We start from the raw sequence: 15,671 nt of genomic DNA on the forward strand, positions 1-15,671 counted from the left end.
GGTGACTGAGGAATCTGAGCACTCTGGGTTCAGTTCAGTTCAGTCGCTCAGTCGTGTCCAACTCTTTGCAACACCATGAATCACAGCACGCCAGGCCTCCCTGTCCATCACCAACTCCTGGATTTCACTCAGACTCATGTCCATAGACTCCGTGATGCCATCCAGCCATCTCATCCTCGGTTGTCCCCTTCTCCTCCTGCCCCCAATCCCTCCCAGATTCAGAGTCTTGTCTCTTCGCATGAGGTGGCCAAAGTACTGGAGCTTCAGCTTTAGCATCATTCCTTCCAAAGAAATCCCAGGGCTGATCTCCTTCAGAATGGACTGGTTGGATCTCCTTGCAGTCCAAGGGACTCTCAAGAGTCTTCTCCAACACCACAGTTCAAAAGCATCAATTCTTCGGCACTCAGCCTTCTTCACAGTCCAACTCTCACATCCATACATGACTACTGGAAAAACCATAGCCTTGACTAGATGGACCTTAGTCGGCAAAATAATGTCTCTGCTTTTGAATATGCTGTCTAGGTTGCTCATAACTTTTCTTCCAAGGAGTAAGCGTCTTTTAATTTCATGGCTGCAATCACCAGCTGCAGTGATTTTGGAGCCCCCCAAAATAAAGTCTGACACTGTTTCCACTGTTTCCCCATCCATTTCCCATGAAGTGATGGGACCGGATGCCTGATCTTCGTTTTCTGAATGTTGAACTTTAAGCCAAGTTTTTCACTCTCCACTTTCACTTTCATCAAGAGGCTTTTTAGTTCCTCTTCACTTTCTGCCATAAGGGTGGTGTCATCTGCATATCAGAGGTTATTGATATTTCTCCCGGCAATCTTGATTCCAGCTTGTGTTTCTTCCAGCCCAGCATTTCGCATGATGTTCTCTGCATATAAGTGAAATAAGCAGGGTGACAATATACAGCCTTGACGTACTCCTTTTCCTATTTGGAACCAGTCTGTTGTTCCATGTCCAGTTCTAACTGTTGCTTCCTGACCTGCATAAAGATTTCTCAAGAGGCAGGTCAGGTGGTCTGGTATTCCCATCTCTTTCAGAATTTTCCACAGTTTCTTGTGATCCACACAGTCAAAGGCTTTGGCATAGTCAATAAAGCAGACATAGATGTTTTTCTGGAACTCTCTTGCTTTTTCCATGATCCAGCGGATGTTGGCAATTTCATCTCTGCTTCCTCTGCCTTTTCTAAAACCAGCTTGAACATCTGGAAGTTCACAGTTCACGTATTGCTGAAGCCTGGCTTGGAGAATTTTGAGCATTACTTTACTTGCATGTGAGATGAATGCAATTGTGCGGAAGTTTGAGCATTCTTTGGCATTGCCTTTCCTTGGGATTGGAATGAAAACTGACCTTTTCCAGTCCTGTGGCCACTGCTGAGTTTTCCCAATTTGCTGGCATATTGAGGGCAGCACTTTCACAGCATCATCTTTCAGGATTTGAAATAGCTCAACTGGAATGCCATCACCTCCACTATCTTTGTTTGTAGTGATGCTTTCTAAGGCCCACTTGACTTCACATTCCAGGATGTCTGGCTCTAGATGAGTGATCACACCATCGTGATTATCTGGGTCATGAAGACCTTTTTTGTACAGTTCTTCTGTGTATTCTTGCCACCTCTTCTTAATATCTTCTGCTTCTGTTAGGTCCATACCATTTCTGTCCTTTATCGAGCCCATCTTTGCATGAAATGTTCCGTTGATATCTCTAATTTTCTTGAAGAGATCTCTAGTCTTTCCCATTCTGTTGTTTTCCTCTATTTCTTTGCATTGATCGCTGAAGAAGGCTTTCTTATCTCTTCTTGCTATTCTTTGGAACTCTACATTCAGATGCTTATATCTTTCCTTTTCTCCTTTGCTTTTCGCCTCTCTTTTTTTCACAGCTATTTGTAAGGCCTCCCCAGACAGCCATTTTGCTTTTTTGCATTTCTTTTCCATGGGGATGGTCTTGATCCCTGTCTCCTGTACAATGTCACGAACCTCATTCCATAGTTCATCAGGCACTCTATCTATCAGATCTAGGCCCTTAAATCTATTTCTCACTTCCACTGTATAATCATAAGGGATTTGATTTAGGTCATACCTGAATGGTCTAGCAGTTTTCCCTACTTTCTTCAATTTAAGTCTGAATTTGGCAATAAGGAGTTCATGATCTGAGCCACAGTCAGCTCCTGGTCTTGTTTTTGTTGACTGTATAGAGCTTCTCCATCTTTGGCTGCAAAGAATATAATCAATCTGATTTCGGTGTCAACCATGTGGTGATGTCCATGTGTAGAGTCTTCTCTTCTGTTGTTGGAAGAGGGTGTTTGCTATGACCAGTGCATTTTCTTGGCAAAACTCTATTAGTCTTTGCCCTGCTTCATTCCGCATTCCAAGGCCAAATTTACCTGTTACTGCAGGTGTTTCCTGACTTCCTACTTTTGCATTCCGGTCCCCTAGAATGAAAAAGACATCTTTTTTGGGTGTTAGTTCTAAAAGGCCTTGTAGGTCTTCATAGAACCGTTCAACTTCAGCTTCTTCAGCGTTACTGGTTGGGGCATAGACTTGGATTACTGTGATATTGAATGGTTTGCCTTGGAGACGAACAGAGATCATTCTGTCGTTTTTGAGATCGCATCCAAGTACTGCATTTTGGACTCTTCTGTTGACCATGATGGCTACTCCATTTCTTCTGTGGGATTCCTGCCCGCAGTAGTAGATATAATGATCATCTGAGTTAAATTCCCCCATTCCAGTCCATTTTAGTTCGCTGATTCCTAGAATGTTGACATTCACTCTTGCCATCTCCTGTTTGACCACTTCCAATTTGCCTTGATTCATGGACCTGACATTCCAGGTTTCTATGCAATATTGGTCTTTACAGCATCGGACCTTGCTTCTATCACCAGTCACATCCACAGCTGGCTATTGTTTTTGCTTTGGCTCCATCCCTTCATTCTTTCTGGAGTTATTTCTCCACTGATCTGAGCACTTGGGGTGCTCCCCATTATTAACCAGAGTGTGTGGGGTAATTCTTTGGAGAAAAGTTAATAAGTATATACATGGACTTCTCCAGTGGCTTAGTGGTAAAGAATTTGCTTGTCACACAGGAGAGGCAGGATACCCGGATTTGATCCCTGGGTCGGGAAGATCCCCTGGAGGAGGATATGGAAACCCACTCCAGTATTCTTGCCTAGAGAATCCCATGGGCAGAGGAGCCTGGTGGGCTACAGTCCATGGGGTCGCAGAGTCAGACACAAGTGAGACAGCATGCAGGAGTTGACAGCACTCCACAAATGCACTGATGTGCTCAGGGCAACAGAACTTTCTGGTGCTTTTTACTCTTCCTGTAGCATCCTCAGCTGACACTGACTTTCTAGTTGCAAGTGCCTCCAGTTGTCACCCATTGCCCATTCCCCTTTCCACAGGCCCAAATTAAGAGGATCCAAGTTCCCAGGGGGACAATGAATAATCCTGCTGAATCAGATATTTCTCACAGTCCATTTCAGAGTGTGCACTCTAGCAAGCACAGAGGCAAGGCTTTCTGAGAACCATGTTACATGTTCACGAGCTTTTTCTGAGGTTCTCAGGCAGCATCTAAGGGCTGGTGTGCCCACCCTTAAGGCTGTGAAGGCTGGATGGATGATGATGTGTTTATGCACATAAACCTAAATAACAAAAATCATTTAAAAGGTAAATAGAGCATCAAACCATACTAAGTCTTTAAAGCCTATTTTAGGTGCATGGAGTCAATATCACACAAGAATTAACAATATCCATCTATTTTGCGATTACAGCAGTTGATGGCAAGTAAGTCCAATCCTCAGCTGACCTTGCCAATCTCAGGAGGTTGTGTGCTGCTACCATGCACTTGTCACAGTGGCAGAATCTCCTATACGCAGAAGTGCCAACTTACACCAAGTGACAAGGCTCAATGTGTCATATCTGAAAATTAAAAAAGCTTATCTTTTAGGAGATAAAGCAGCTATTTGTACTCATTGTGCCTTCAGATGCTCTGTTATAACCAAGATGGTTGTGCACAATCAAAGTAATGTTACAGTGCTAGAAGCTTCAATAGCACATATACTAAAACTCGAGTGATACAGAGATTAGTATGGCCTCTGTGCAAGGATGACACACAAATTCAGAGAAGTGTTCCATATTTCTTATAGTTTTGAACATTAAAAAAAATAATATTATGAATAGGATTCACAGAATATTTTTAAAGTTTACCAAAAGAAAACTTAAGATTACATACAACTTGCCATTTTTTATTTGCCTTCTTGACTGCTTTAGGTATTAAAAAATAGGACTCTGTGTGTGCTTCTATAGTGTGAATTATTTGGTAGGTTGCTCTTTCTGGTAAATTTTCCCACCATTTTAAAGTAAAGATACACATCTTTCAACCCTGAAATTAGGTGCATTCAATTTTAAGAAATTATTTTTGAGTTTTAAAAAATATGTGGTAGAAATTTTGATATAGTTAATACACTCAATTAGTTTCATTAGGAGAAGACAGACTATTTTCATGAATGATTAGTTCATGAAAGTATCTAACTATGTTGATAAGAAGAAAATAAAATGACAAAATGCATGTTACAGTGCCCCCAAAGATGCTTGGAAAACTAGTAAGTCATGGCAGATGACATACATTCATGAAGCTTTAATTTCATGCAGTTATGCATTTCTCACAAATCACTTTGGTTGTGTGATCTTCACACTGAGGGATTTGTTTAGATAAAGCCATTTATGATTTCAGTTGTTAAACTACAATATTTTATAGCATTTATTCAGTGCATCCTGATTTCTTTAAGGTTTAAATGTTACTGTTTTTCCTGAAAACTAAAAAGTCTCTCCTGGTATAGAAGACCTCTCAGCTCCTATTGTTAGAGCTGAAACTGCCCTGAGATAGTCTTGAGTTTTAAGAACACATTTTATTTGCATTGTCAGTTCAGTTCAGTTCAGTTCAGTTCAGTCGCTCAGTCGTGTCTGACTCTTTGCGACCCCATGAATCGCCTCACACCAGGCCTCCCTGTCCATCACCAACTCCCGGAGTTCACTCAGACTCACATCCATGGAGTCGGTGATGCCATCCAGCCATCTCATCCTCTGTTGTCCCCTTCTCCTCCTGCCCCCAATCCCTCCCAGCATCAGAGTCTTTTCCAATGAGTCAACTCTTCACATGAGGGGGCCAAAGTACTGGAGTTTCAGCTTCAGCATCAGTCCTTCCAATGAACACACAGGCCTGATCTCCTTTAGGAAGGACTGGCTGGATCTCCTTGCAGTCCAAGGGACTCTCAAGAGTCTTCTCCAACACCACAGCTCAAAAGCATCAATTCTTTGGCACTCAGCTTTCTTCACAGTCCAACTCTAACATCCATACATGACCACTGGAATAACCATAGCCTTGACTAGTCAGACCACTGTAGACTTCTCAAATTCAGTAACCTGTCCTTCATTATAAAACATCACTGTAACCCAGTCACCATCTTTTTTTTTTGGTGGGAGTGGCTTCACTCAGCTTGTAGGATCTTAGTCCCCCAGCAGGGACTGAACCCGCTCTCTCGGCAACGAAAGCACAGAATCCTAACCACCAGAGAATTCGCTCCACACAGTCCTTTACTCTAAATCTGTTGTAGGATTTTCCCCTCCTTCTGTCACGATGATATATATTGACCCATCTTGTTCTTTTCTGATAACCATGATGAGCAATGACTATATTTTTGCAGGCTAAAGCTAAAACTCAGCAAGACTAACCAGCCCCTCTAAGAATTAAGCCTGTTCTCAATAAGGCTTTGCAGGGCAGGTTATGGGGGGCGGGGAGGGGGTAATATAGTGCTTGCGGCTGCGCTCAGTCGTGTCCACTCTTTGCGACCCCATACAGACATTGGATCAATTCATAATAATGGAGGGTTTTGGTGACTATGACTCAAGTATCCACGTTATAATCACAATAATAATCATTAAGACCATAATATTCTCCGCCATTACTGTACTCCAGCCATGCAAAAATCCAGATACAGGAAAATGGCCACATCACTGGACAGTTTTCACTCTGTCACGGCGACTTACTGCAGAGTATAAGTGTGATGTGGACTGAGCTAAATCCTGTGCCTCTGCCAAATGAGTGTGGCACGACAATACTATGTTAACGCCACTGTGGGCTTCCTTACTCAGATTAACAGAAGACATGCTTATGAAATTAAAGCATGAAAATAGACACTATTCGGAATCTAGACAACACACAAAAGTAACTGCATAACAAGAGCACGGGATGGATTACGGTCCAAATATTGCCATGCTGTTATAAACGGGCTAAACCAGTGAGCTGCTTAGCCGAGAACAGTGACTCTGCACTCCAGAACCACTTAAGAGCTTTAAAAATGCTGATGCCCAGTCCCCTCACACAGAATAATTTAATTGGCCCAGCGTGGAGTCCTGGGCATAGGATGTTTAGAAACTCCCTGACTCCTTTGGTGGACTGCCATGATTGTGAAACGCTGGGCCCTGAACAAAGAGGCCCCGGGGGAAATAAGGGGCCACAGACTGCTTTGGGCAGAATATTCCAGAAGGGGGCGCTCAGCTGATTCCATGTTTCTTAACATCCGTCCACGCCCCACTTGTTAACCTATTTTCGGAGAGGCCTTTCTAACATAGATGCTACTCTATTTTCAGGTTTTTTTTTTTTTTAAGTTTTCTAAAAGTAACGGGAATTCCCTGACGGCCCAGTGGTTGGGACTCCACTTCAGGGGCAGAGGCTCAATCCCTGAATGGGGAACTAAGGTCTCCCAAACCCTATGCTGCTGCTGCTAAATCACTTCAGTTGTGTCCGACTCTGCGTGACCCCATAGACGACAGCCCACCAGGCTTCCCCGTCCCTGGGATTCTAGCGCAACCAAATAATAATAATTATAATGATAATAAAATCTACAGTATCTTCAGATTCCAGGTTGAATATGGCAGATTAGATATATCCATTTATCTCTACTGTGTCCACAAAACCCCACTAAATGACAGTAAAGGAATCAAAAGAAAAGATATGGTCTTATTGACAAAACAGGAGAGCAGGTAACAGCAGCCAAGTGGGGACAAGGACACTTTAATGCTTCAGAACCCTGGAAAGCTCAGGAATTCTAAGCTATTTCTGAACGTTGAGGAAAAATTGATATCAGAGTGGGCATCTAACCTGTCTGCTACAGTTTAAAACAAAGCAAAGGAAGAGCTGTATAAGCATACTAAAAGTTATAGAAGCAAACAGATGAAACTGCTAAGGACTGAAAATGGTTGTTTCTGGGAAGTGGGAACTGGGATGCGAAAAAGCAATTATAGGTTTTGCTCTTCTGAGAGCCCTGTGTCATTGGCCTTTAAAATTAAATTCTGAAAGCAATTATCCTTCAATTAAAAAATAAATTTTAAAAAAGCAAAAAAAAAAAAAGAAAAAGAAAATATTAAGCATATATAAAACTTAGTTTGTTTTTTTTTTTTTTAAGCTGCTTTTGAAATGCTTTTGGGACTAAAGGTGTGCAAATACTGCAGATATGAATGTAAAGTTGTAAAATCTTTCCAGGTGACAGGTGGAAAATATAGGTCAAAAATTTCAATGTGTGGAACATTTAGTCCAGCAATTTCACTCTTCAAATTTGTCCTGAGGAAGTAATTGGACAACCACTGCTTCGAGCATAAAATAAAAATTGGAAACTATCTATACACCCTACACCAGAAATTTGATTTGAACAAGTGATGGCTCCTCCATACAGTGAAATTATATGTAAATACTTTAAATGATGGGTTGCACACCTCCCAGATGGTCAAAAATCCTAAAAGCCTGAAAACAAAAGTTGCTGGGCATGTGAAACAGTGAAATGTTGATATAGTGCTGTTGAGTGTGCACAGGTACAGTCTTTGGAGGAAAAGCAAAAATTGGCATTACATAAATGAAAAGTTAGATATACACTTTGATCAGCAATTCTCATAGGGTGTCTAAAATGACTCCCATGAACTATAAAGTGCATGGAATTCTCCAGCCCAGAATACTGGAGTGGGTAGCTGTTCTCTTTTCCAGGGGATCTTCCTGGCCCAGGAATCGAACCTAGGTCTCTTGCATGGAAGGGGGATTCTTTACCAGCTGAGCTACCAGGGAAGCCTGAGAACTTCTATGAATTTTTACCGATATTACATCCTGGAGTGGGAGGGGGGAGAAGAGAAAGAACACATCTACCACATAAGTTTACGACCTACCTACATAAGTTTATGAACAAAGAAAACGAGCCTATATGAATAATGCAGCTGTGAAAGTTGACTACCACTAAATCCAGCAGTAATAACTGGATTAGGAAAAAAAAAAAGTGTGACTCACATGGTAAACAATTGGCCTGCAATGCAGGAGACTCGGGTTTGAAATCTGGGTCGGGAAGAGTCCCTGCAGAAGGGAATGGAAACTCACTGCAGTATTCTGGCCTGGAGAATTCCACAGACAGAGGAACCCGGCAGCTTACAGTCCATAGGGTGGCTAACAGTCCCACAGGACTGAGTGACTGACACTACAGAAAACAAAGCACAGCCCAAAAGACATTTACACGTGTGACAGAAACGCGGGATCACACAGAAAGAGTTCTCCTTTTTCCAGGTGGCTCTCTCTGAAAGTCGCTCAGGCGTGTCCGACCAGAAACTGTCTGACTCCTCTGTCCATGGGATTCACCAGGCAAGAATACTGCAGTGGGTAGCCATTCTCGTCTCAGGAGAATCTTCCCCAGGAACTGAGCCTGGGTGTACCGCATTGAAAGCAGGCTGTCTAAGCCATCTGCTGCTGCTGCTAAGTCGCTGCAGTCGTGTCCAACTCCGTGTGACCCCATAGATGGCAGCCCACCAGGCTCCCCTGTCCCTGGGATTCTCCAGGCAAGAACACTGGAGTGGGTTTCCATTTCCTTCTCCAATGCATGAAAGTGAAAAGTGAAAGTGAAGTCACTCAGTCGTGTCTGACTCAGTGACCCCACGGATTGCAGCCTACCAGGCTCCTCCATCCATGGGATTTTCCAGGCAAGAGTACTAGAGTGGGGTGCCATTGCCTTCTCCACTCTAAGCCATAAGAGAAACTCTAATCAGCAAAAGAAAAAAAAAAAAAAAAGCCGTCTGCCAATATTACAAGGCCCGGGTTCTGTTCGTGGGTAGTGAAAAATCTGTCTGGTTTCTTTGCTCAGTTGTGTCTGATCGGCCATCCTGTCTTCACTTGAAAAAGCCTATTGTGGTTTTATGGATATTGGGTTTTTCCCTTGTATCTCAGCTGGAAAAGAATCCGCCTACAGTACGGGAGACCTGGATTCAACCCCTGGGTTACGAAGATCCCTGCAAAAGGGGGAGCCTACCCACTCCAGCATCGTGGCCTGGAGCATTCCATGGACTGCATAGTGCATGCGGTCACAAAAAGTGAGACACGACTAAATGCTTTTCACTTTAAACTCACTGAAAATCAAACCTGCAAACTGAAATGATAAACAAAGAAAGCTTCAAGAACCTAAAAAACCTGCCCGAAATCATTTATTTCTCAACTTCTACTTTTCTACACAGGAATATTGATCTTGTTTAGTCTCACAAGACCTCCAAAACTTGTTTGGTAATGGAAGTAGTATTTCTTTCTTGGCCCTACTTGACCTAGTCTCCACCACAACACAAGAGAGGAAGTTCAAGCAGAAGCAAGAAATGGAGTATGGGTATTACACTGCGCCTGGGCCATACTGATAAGAGGGAGCTCACTCCTAATACACTGAGGATGAGAAGCAAAAAAAGGGTACGTCCCCATGAAGAGGTTGTAGCAGATCTTTCAACATAGGGGGATGAAGGCTCATTCTTCAAAATACGTTTAAATCTACGATAAACGGAAATAATAAATTGAACGTACTGCAAGGAGTGCATTCTGGTTATGCAAATGAATGCTGAATCCCCACCCCCAAGATTCACCCCTTTCCCACCCCAGCTCCCACGAAGCCAGCTTCCAGTCCATTGTTCCCAGGCCCTTGACTCCATGTATTCTCTTTAATGCTCTTGGTCCAATTTCTTTCGAATAAAGTATTTTGTTGATGGCTTAAGAAACTGATATAGGAGCGCTGCATTTGACACGAAGTTCACTATACTGTCAAATGAAACAGAGTGCCCTGAGTGCACAGGCCTGCCAAACTATTTGTGACCCCATGGACTGTAGCCCTCCAGGCTCCTCTGTCCATGGAATTCTCCAGACAAGAATACTGCAGTGGGTAGCCATTCCCTTCTCCAGGAGATTCTTCCCCAGGAGCAAACCTCTTTCTCCCACATTGTAAGCAGAGTCTTCACTGTCTAAGCCACCACAGTGACTCTAATCACTAATTTTTAAAAAAGCTGTCTACCAATATAGGAGGAGCTGTTTCCATCCCTGGGTCATAAACATTGTCCAGTTCCTTTGCTCAGTCTTCTCCAAACAGTTCTCCTGGGGCTTGTTCAAACGCATGTCCACCGAGATGGTGGGTGCTATATAATGAGTCAATGTCGTCCCTTTCTCCTGTCTTCAATCTTTCCCAGAATCAAAAAACCAAAAAAAAATCTCATTCAGGATTATGAAAATCTTACTGACTAAAAATCTAGGACACGATTTCATGTGATAAATACACATCAAACTCTTAACTGCTGCAGCTGTAGAAAAACTGCCCAAAGCCCTCCACGTTTCAAATTCTATTCTTCCACACAACAATATTGGCCTTGTGTATCTCACAAGGCCTCCAAAAATTATTGGAAGCTCGCCTCATCCTTACTTGGGCCTACCTCACCGAATCCTCAGTGAGACAAAAGACTCAGTTCCAGTAGAAACAAGGATAAGAGTAAACATACCATAAAGAGCCTGTGAACATACTGATGAGGTGATGCTCACTCCTAACACAGTGAGGCTGAGGAGCATCAAGTGTAAGTCCGGGTCAAGAGTTTGCAGCAGATCTTTGTGCCTAAGAGGATGAAGGCTCATTCTTCAAAATACTACATTAAAAAAATTATGATAAATTGAAATAATAAATAGAAACTATATTGCGTACATTGCATTCTGGTTGTGCAAATGAACACTGATCCCCGCCTCTGAGATTTGCTCCTTTCCCCCAGCTCCTGAGAAGCCCGCTTCCAGCCCCTTGTTCCCAGGCCCCTGACTCCATGTCTTCTGAGTCTGATTTGTGTCAAATAAAGGATGTTGTCGACAGCTTAAGAAAATGATGTAGGAGCGCTGCATTTGACACAGAGAAGGTTCACTATAATGTCAAATGAAATAGAGTACCCCGTGTGCTCAGTCCTGCGCAGACAATTTGTGATCTCATGGACTGTAGCCCTCCAGGCTCCTCTGTCCATGGAATTCTCCAGGCAAGCATACTGCAGTGGGTAGCCATTCCCTTCTCCAGGAGAAGTTTCCCCAGGATAGAATCTGGGTCTCCTGCTTTGTAAGCAGACTCTTTACTGTCTCAGCCATCAGGGTGACTCTAGTCACTATTTAAAAAAAAAACCCCAAAACAAAAAAAGTGCCAAAATTGGAGGGCCCGGTTCCATCCCTGAGTCGAGAAAACTGTCCAGTTCATTTGCTCAGTTCTGTCCAACCAGCTTTCCTATCTGTCACTAACTCCCGGGGCATGCTCAAACAAATGTCCACTGAGTTGGTGATGCTATCTAATGGTTTTCCCCAATGTAATCCCTTTCTCCTCCCATCTCCAATCTTTCCTGGCACCAGAAAAATCTCCTGGAAAGCGCATTCACGATTACGAGAACCATACTGGCCAAATACCAAGCAATTTTACTGACCTAACAACCTTACCTGCCCCCTGAGAAAACTGTATGCAGGTCAGGAAGTAATAGAACCAGACATTGAAACCCAGACTGGGTCCATATTGGGAAAGGAGTAGTCAAGGCTGCATATTGTCACCCTGCTTATTTAACTTATATGCAGAGTACATCATGTGAAAAGCCAGGCTGGATGAAGCACAAACTGGAATCAACACTGAAGGGAGAAGCATCAATAACCAAAGATATGCAGATGACACCACCATTATGGCAGAAAGTGAAGAACTAAAGAGCCTCTTGATGAAACTGAAAGAGGAGAGTGAAAAAGTTGGCTTAAAACTCAAAATTCAGAAAAGGGAAGATCATGGCATCCAGTCCCATCACTTCATGGCAAATAGATGGGGAAACGATGGAAACAGTGACTGACTATTTTTTTGGGCTCTAAAATGACTGAGGACGGTGACTTCAGCCATGACATTAAAAGGCACTTGCTCCTTGGAAGAAAAGCTATGACCAACCAAGACAGCATATTAAAAAGCAGAGACATTACTTGGCTGAAAATGGTCCGTCAAGTCAAAGCATTTTTTTTTCCCAGTACTCCTGTAAGGATGTGAGAGTTGCACTTATGTAAAGAAAGCTGAAGTCCGAAGAACTGAGGCTCTTTGACTGTGGTCTTGGAAAAGACGCTTGAGAGTCCCTTGGACTGTAAGGAGATCCAACCAGTCCATCCTAAAGGAAATGAGTCCTGAATATTCATTGGAAGAACTGATGCTGACACTGAAATTCCAATACTTTGGCCACCTAATACAAAGTACTGACTTACTGGAAAAGACCCTGATGCTAGAAAAGACTGAAGATCAGAGAAGAAACAAGAAAACAGAAAATGAAATAATTACATAGCACCATGGATTCAAAAGTATGAGTAAGCTCCCAGGACGGGTGACAGGAAAACCCGAAAAGCCACAATGTACGGGGTTACAAAACAATCAAACAAGACTGAGTTCAACTGAGCAGACCAAAACCTAACACAAGGAACAAACACACAGAAAACTGTTAACTCTAACAACCCCAGCAAAAAGGCCTGTGTCAAAAAAATTTCGTCTCCCACTTCATGGGAAATAGATGGGGAAACAGTGGAAACAGTGTCAGATTTTATCTTTTTGGGCTCCAAAATCACTGCAGATGGTGACTGCAGCCATGAAATTAAAAGACGCTTACTCCTTGGAAGGAAAGTTATGACCAATCTAGATAGCATATTCAAAAGCAGAGACATTACTTTGCCGACTAAGGTCCATCTAGTCAAAGCTATGGTTTCTCCACTAGTCATGTATGGATGTGAGGGTTGGACTGTGAAGAAGGCTGAGTGCCGAAGAATTGATGCTTTTGAACTGTGGTGTTGGAGAAGACTCTTGAGAGTCCCTTGGACTGCAAGGAGATCCAACCAGTCCATTCTGGAGGAGATCAGCCCTGGGACTTTTTTGGAAGGAATGATGCTAAAGCTGAAACTCCAGTACTTTGGCCACCTCATGCAAAGAGTTGACTCATTGGAAAAGATTCTGATGCTGGGAGGCACTGGGGGGCAAGAGAATAAGGAGATGACCAAGGATGAGATGGCTGGATGGCATTGCCTTGATGGACATGAGTCTGAGTGAACGCGGAAGACGGTGATGAACAGGGAGGCTTGGCGTGTTGCGACTCATGGGGGTTGCAAGAAGTCGAACACGAGTGAGTGACTAAACCGAACTGAACGTCTGTTTTTGTATACAACCATATTGGCTTTGTTTAGCTCACAAAGCCTCCAAAAATTATGGGAAGCGCAGCTTATACGTCTATCAAAACCTACCCGTCACGCACCACAAAAGACCCACCTTGAGAACGAGCACTCCTGATACAGTTAGGGTGAGCACCGTCAAGGGTAAGTCTGGGTCAAGAGTTTGCGGCAGATCTTTTCCCGTAAGTGCCTGAGGGTTCATTCATCGAAATATTACGTTTAAAAGAACTCTACAATGAATTAAAAGAGTAAATTCAATCTATATTGCGTGCAATGCATGCTGGTTATGCAAATAAACGCTGAGTCTCCGCCCCCGAGATTCACGCCTTTCCCCGCCCCAGCTCCCAGGAAACCAACTTCCTGTCCCTTATTCCCAGGCCCCTGACTCCATGTTTTCTCTTCCTCGACACTCTGAGTCTGATTTCTTCTCAATAAAGATTTTGTTGACAGCTTAAGATAATGATATATGGGTGCTGGATTTGACACAGTGGAGGTTCACGATAATGTTGAATGAAATAGAGTGCTGAACCTCGTCAATCGTGCCCAGACTATTTGCGACCCCATGGACTATAGCCCTCCAGGCTCCTCTGTCCATGGAATTCTCCAGGCAAGAACATTGCAGTGGGTAGCCATTCCCTTCTCCAGGAGAAGCTTCCCGAGGATTGAATCTGGGTCTCCCGCTTTGTAAGCAGACTCTTCACTGTATAAGCCATCAGGGTGACTCTAATCACTATTTAAAAAAAAAAAAAAAGGTGACTTCCAAAATAGGAGAACTGAATCATCAGAAAAGACCCTGATGCTGGGAAAGATGGAAGGCATGAGGAGAAGGGGACAACAGAGAATGAGATGGTTGGATGGCATCACTGCCTTGATGTACATGAGTTTGAGCAAGTTCCCGGAGTTGGTGATGAACAGAGACCCTGGCGTGCTGCAGTTCATGGGGTCGCAGAGTCTGACATGACTCAGGGACTGAACTGAACTGAACAGGGCATGGCTCATAGTTTCACTGAGTTAGACAAGGCTGTGGTCCATGTGATCAGTTTGAGAAGTTTTCTTTGACACTGGTTTTCATTCTGTCTGCCCTCTGACAGATAAGGATAAGAGGCTTATGGAAGCTTCCTGCTGGGAGAGACTGACTGTGGGGAAAAAACTGGGTCTTGTTCTGATGGGCGGGACCATGCTCAGTAAATGTTTAATCCAATTTTCTGTTGATGGGTGGGGCTGTCTTCCCTCCCTGCTGTTTGACCTGAGACCAAACTAAGGTGGAGGTAATGAAGATAATGGCCACCTCCTTCCAAAGGTCCCAGGCAGGCACTGCTGCACTCAGTGCCCCCAACCCTGCAGCAGTATACTGCCGACCCACGCCTCTGCCAGGGACTCCTGGACACCCGCGGGCAAGCCTGGGTCAGTCCCTTGTGGGGGTCCCTGCTCCTTTCTCCTGGGTCCTGGTGCACACAAGGTTTTGTTTGTGCCCTCCAAGAGTCTGTTTCCCCAGTCCTGTGTAAGTTCTGTAAGCAAATCCCACTGGCCTCCACAGTCAAATTCCTTGGGGGTTCTCAGTTCCCTTGCCAGATCCCCAGGTTGGTAAATCTGTTGTGGGTCCTAGAACTTCCTTAACAGTGCAAGAATTTCTTTGGTATGATTGTTCTGCAGTTTGTGGGTCGTCTGCTCGGGGGCTCTATGGTTGGGGTTAATGGTGACCTCCTCCAAGAGGGCTTATGCCACAGGGTGTGTGACCAGGGCTCCTGCACACAGAGCCCCTGCCCCTGCGGCGGGCCACTGCTGACCCACCGTCCCTCCACGGGAGACACTCACACACAGTTCTGGCTCAGTCTCAGTGGGGTTTCTGAGCTCTGCTGTGCACAAGGCTCTCTTTGAGCCTTCCAAGTGTCACTGGCGGGTATGGGATTTGATTCTAAACGAAATTTCACCCCTCCTACTATCTTGTTTGGGCTTGTCCTTTGCCCTTAGACGTGGGGTATCTTTTTTTGGTGGGATCCAACATTCTGTTGATGGTTGTTCAGCACCGAGTTGTAATTTTGGACTTCTCCCAGGAGAGGATGAGGGCACGACCTTCTACTCCTCCATCTTGTATGGGAATCTTTGGTCAGATTCCCGTAACACTGAAAGGGGATATCCAA

General features: G+C 43.9%; 1 protein-coding gene and 1 non-coding gene across 2 annotated transcripts in view; one reads left to right on the forward strand and one right to left on the reverse strand.

Annotated features, from left to right (window-relative positions):
• Positions 1-15,671, reverse strand: part of LOC138071965 (epidermal growth factor-like protein 6) — a 175,609-nt gene that overhangs the window by 66,327 nt on the left and 93,611 nt on the right. The gene's annotated exons all lie outside the window — the stretch shown is intronic.
• On the forward strand, positions 4,041-4,148 carry LOC138072050 (U6 spliceosomal RNA). The gene has a single exon (XR_011144206.1). It is a non-coding gene; the product is annotated as a U6 spliceosomal RNA (small nuclear RNA).

The sequence above is a fragment of the Capricornis sumatraensis genome, chromosome X, assembly GCF_032405125.1.
Source record: "Capricornis sumatraensis isolate serow.1 chromosome X, serow.2, whole genome shotgun sequence".
NCBI classification, from domain to species: domain Eukaryota; kingdom Metazoa; phylum Chordata; class Mammalia; order Artiodactyla; family Bovidae; genus Capricornis; species Capricornis sumatraensis.